The sequence below is a fragment of the Ammodytes marinus genome, assembly GCF_949987685.1.
Source record: "Ammodytes marinus genome assembly, contig: scaffold_497, whole genome shotgun sequence".
Taxonomy (NCBI): domain Eukaryota; kingdom Metazoa; phylum Chordata; class Actinopteri; order Uranoscopiformes; family Ammodytidae; genus Ammodytes; species Ammodytes marinus.
Window position 1 is genome coordinate 1 of NW_027648096.1, and position 5,000 is coordinate 5,000.

Sequence of the window (5,000 nt, forward strand, 5' to 3'; positions counted from 1 at the left end):
TGACAACCCGCTGTGCGACCTCAACCCCATATTCAAGGATTACGAAAAACACCTGGCGAGCATCGAAAAACAATATGGCGCCGTTTCTGCCGCCGCTACAGATGAGAAAAAAACAGCGGTCAACAATCCCTACTACACCTGCAATGCTGCCAAGTCTATCAACTGCTCCACCAGCTCAAAAAAATACCACAAATACTCCCACTACTCCGGATTGTTTTCATTCGGCAAAAAAAACACCACCGAAGAAGAGGAGACAGGGAAAGATGAAAAGAAAATGGCGGCTGCATCAGTTTCCTCCACAGCTGTTGGCGTGAGTTTTAACTTTGGTCAGAAAGTAGACAGCGACGTGATTGGTTCGTTGGGTTCCAACAAACCGGCGGGCATTCCGAGCTTCTCATTCGCTCCCGTGTCCGGCGGAATTCAGAATTCACTGTTTGGATCGGCGGGCGGCACGACGTTTGGAGGGTGGCGAAACCGAGCGCTACACCGTCGCAACCCACAGGTAGTAAAGGCAAGATATGGATTTTTTATTTTTTTATTCATTCATTGATTATTTGAAATATAACTGTCAGTAAATTACATTTTATTTAGTTGATTTGATTGGATATTTACTAGGGCTGGCCCGAATGCCATTTTTCAGGCTTCGAATATTCGTTGGTTTTTCCGATCGAATATTCGAATATTCGTTCCAGAAAAACACACCATCAGAAACAACATTAAAAAAAATAAAAATTAAATTAATTTTTTTTTTTTTTTTTTTTTAAACGTTAATAATCCCTACATACTCCCTGGAACCGATTTTGACAGTATCTGCATATTTTGTTGAAGATTTACGTGCTCGGAGGTGAAGTAATGGATGCGCTATGACACTTCGTGATGTAGTCCTCCTAAATGAGCAATACTACTACTACTACAATATTACTAACTTTTATATCCAAATATAAAATTATTTGATGACATTATATTGCAGTACTAGCTTCTTGCAACAAAAAAAATTGAAAAAAAAAACAAAAAAAAAACAAAGCTCCGAATACTTATTTTCCGAACGAGTATTCGAATATTCGAATAATTCGGGCCAGCCCTAATATTTACCATGGGACTCTGGGAATTTGTCATGGGTTTTGTCTTTTTATTAATTATTGATTTAAACGAATAAAATAATTTGTTAGATCATTTGTAAAATGAAAAATCATAATATGGCAGCAACCAACAGATAGTAAAGGCAACATATGGCTTTTTTATTAAATATTTACAGAAGTCAGAAAGATGTAGCACTAACTACTGCAACTAATTAACTTTTTACTACTTCACTAAATACAAAAAGAAAAATTACATCATGTCAGTTTTACATCTATTTTATGTGTATAATGTTTTGTGAGAAATGACAGACTGTTGGTTTGTTACAGCAACCCACAGGTAGTAAAGGAAAGATATGGCTTTTAAAATTCATTATTTAAAATGGCTCAAGTCGATTACATTTAGTTGTTTTTTTAAAATATATATTTACTGCTAGTCTGTTACATATTTGCTGGTTTGATTTTCATCATTTTTCAATTCAACATTTAGAGATATCTGTCGGTTAAATAACTTCTATACATGATCATTTCATTAAAGGGACACTGTGTAACATTTTAAGTAATTTATTAACTTAAATCAATATCCTCATTTATAAATATGTCCTCATTGGTGTAAAATCACCTCTGCCAATAATCTGAATTATCCTCCCGAGCGGAGAATTACAAATATTAATGTTACATTATGTACATTGAGCAGGCAAGTCTTATGGAGGCATCCATGTTTTTGGAATGTCATCAGGTGCATTGTTTAGAATTTAGAATTGTTCTTGTCCTTGAAGGCCGCTGTAGCTTCTGTTATTATTCTAAAGGGTTGGGGTTACCCAGGGAGCGTTGCATTCTAGAACTTTGTAGAACTTTCTTCATGATGTCATATTACACACTGCACCTTTAATAGACGTCTTTCTTTTAAAAAGACAAAAAAAAATACATTTGTTTTGATAATTAAATGTAAAGATTTGCTGCATTTTTTTCTGTTTTGTCTCATTTTTAGAAGTTTGAAGAGGTCATTTTACTTTATTAAAAAAACATGTATAAAACTATAATTTCTTAATTTTTTTTTTAAAGGGACACTGTGTAATATGACATCATCAAGAAAGTTCTACAAAGTTCTAGAATGCAACGCTCCCTGGGTAACCCCAACCCTTTAGAATAATAACAGAAGCTACAGTGGCCTTCAAGGACAAGAATAATTCTAAATTTTAAACAATGCACCTGATGACATTCCAACCAACATGGATGCCTCCATAAGACTTGCCTGCTCAATGTACAAAATGTAACATTAATATGTGTAATTATCCGCTCAGGAGGATAATTCAGATTATTGGCAGAGGTGATTTTACACCAATGAGGACATATTTATGAATGAGGATATTGATTTTAAGCTAATACATTACTTAAGATGTTACACAGTGTCCCTTTAAAGTGGAGCTTGTTTTTCCATAATATTTTTTTCTTTTTAACATGTACGTTTTTCTATGATTTTTTTTTTTTTTGTAAATTAAAAAAAAAAATCATAAAACTTTACTCTGTATATGTGTCGTTTTATTGTATTTTATTGTGTTTTTTAATGTGAAGCGCTTTGTGACCCTGGTCTGCGAGAGGCGCTATATAAATAAACTTTACTTACTTACTTATTATTATTTTTTTTTTCTAGACGAGAACGGAGAGGAGGAGTCAGACGAGCCGCCCAAAGTCGAGATCAAAGAAGTGAAGGAGGACGACGCATTCTACTCAAAGAAGTACGATCAATAAAACCAAATATAATGTCATAACAATCATTCCCAGCACTATTCTGAAGGTTATTACAGACGGATTCGTTCATATGTTGTTCACTGTCTGATTCATGAGACATTCTCTTCTTTAAAACATGCTGAAAATGCACTTTTTAAAGGCCTACTTCACCGGTGGGAATATGAAGGTGTATTGAATTCTGAGATCCTATGTAATATACATGTGCAAAAAAAAATAAAATCGGTTCATCCTAGCCTGAGAAAAGGCAGAAAGAGTGTTTTTTTTAACCCTATATTAATCTTACTGTGACATCACAGTAAGATAAATATAGGGTTAAAAAAAAAATTACTTTGTAAATATTACTGTGATGTCACAGTAGGAGAAATCACAGTAATATTTTATAAAAATATTACTGTATAAAAAAATAAAAAAATAATAATTAAAAAAAAAATCAGCTATTATGCACTAAATTAAATGTACAATCTGCTAGGAAATAAAACCCAACATTCTATACACTGCTGGTTTAAACATAATTAGTTAAAAATTGTCAACATTTCCTATTATTTCAGAAAAATTTGTTACATAAGAAATAATAGTTTTAAACCTGCAGTGTGTAGAATTGTGGGTTTTATTTCCTAGCAGATTTTGTAGAAAGTAATTATAATATCCATAAGTACGTTTAATTTAGTGCATAATAGCTGAATTTTTTTTTTAGAATTATAATTTTTTTTCCTTAGAAAGGGTCTCATATATGTCCATATTTCTCCATACTTTGGACCAAGGCCTTGTCACCGCCATTTTGGAAGTGTCATAGTTGGAATGTCATCAGGTGCATTGTTTAAAATTTAGAATTGTTCTTGTCCTTGAAGGCCACTGTAGCTTCTGTTATTATTCTAAAGGGTTGGGGTTACCCAGGGAGCGTTGCATTCTAGAACTTTGTAGAACTTTCTTGATGATGTCATATTACACACTGCACCTTTAATGTCAGTAATCAACTGGGAAAGTTTCATGATGATATCTATAAGTTGAAAAAAATTACCCTATTCACCTGCAGTGTCTCAAAATAAGTTGTTATAATCGTGTGTGTGTGTGTGTGTGTGTGTGTGTGTGTGTGTGTGTGTGTGTGTGTGTGTGTGTTTCCAGGTGTAAACTCTTCTATAAGAAAGACTCAGAGTTCAAAGAGAAAGGAGTTGGAACTCTTCACCTCAAAGAAACCGACGACGGCAAAACTCAGATGATCATTCGCGCCGACACAAACCTCGGTAAATATAGAACATTACTATAAAACACATATTTAAACATATTTTTAGGAGAATTTAGACTGTTTAAAATGATTAATTTTATATTTCCACCAGTGACGTAGATCTTCAAGACTGTTTTAAAATTATCCAAATCATATTTTTTTTTAATTATTTTTTTTTTGGATCTTTTTTGGCCATTTTTATGCTTTATTGATAGTGTAGAGACAGAGGTGAAATGGGGCAGAGAGGGGAGTGACATGCAGAGAACGACCGCGGGCTGGAATCGAACCCGGGTCTGCTGCTGGCCGAGGCCCATGGGGGGGGACGCCCTATACAATCTGAGTTTTTTAAGACAAATAAAAAAACTAAAACAGGGTTCCTAAACAGTTTGAAAAAAAGACTATTCCCCTCACCCTCTAAAAGAATTATAATTACTGTGTTTCATTTAAAAATACTTTTTTTTCCTTTATTGTCAAGGGTATGTTGAGATAAAAACAAATGCACATGTATTAGGTGCATTCAGGAGGAAACTACATGGTACAACAGTGCCACCTACTGGCCGAACAGTGGAACTGCTGCTCCCAGTCACTCAATGTTAAAGTGACTTTTAATCCATTTATTAGATGTTAATCAGTTTAAATATTGTCTTTCAGCCTAAATTTAAATTAACACAAGTAGCCATTTTAACTACTTACCCATACATCATTATAAAATAGCTATTATAATATAATGAATGAGGTTTGTCTTTCCTCAGTCTTCCCTTGACCCAGCTGTCCTGTTAATCCTAACCCTACATTTTACCATGTGTGATGTCACGCGTGGTAAAATGTAGGGTTAGACAGTGAGACCATAAACACTCTTTCTGACTTTTCTCAGGCTAGGATGAACCGATTTCTAAAATGTTCGCACATTTATACTACATAGGATCTCAGAGTTCAATACACCTTCATAT

General features: G+C 34.0%; 1 pseudogene across 1 annotated transcript in view; it reads left to right on the forward strand.

Moving 5' to 3' along the window:
• The first annotated feature begins 4 nt into the window (after nucleotides 1-4).
• LOC307271064 (nuclear pore complex protein Nup50-like) overlaps nucleotides 5-5,000 on the forward strand; it is an 8,740-nt pseudogene continuing 3,744 nt past the window's right edge. Inside the window, exons 1-3 of the transcript XR_013845626.1 lie at nucleotides 5-511; nucleotides 2,731-2,815; nucleotides 3,951-4,069. The product of XR_013845626.1 is annotated as a nuclear pore complex protein Nup50-like (transcript). The remainder of the gene's footprint in view (nucleotides 512-2,730; nucleotides 2,816-3,950; nucleotides 4,070-5,000) is intronic.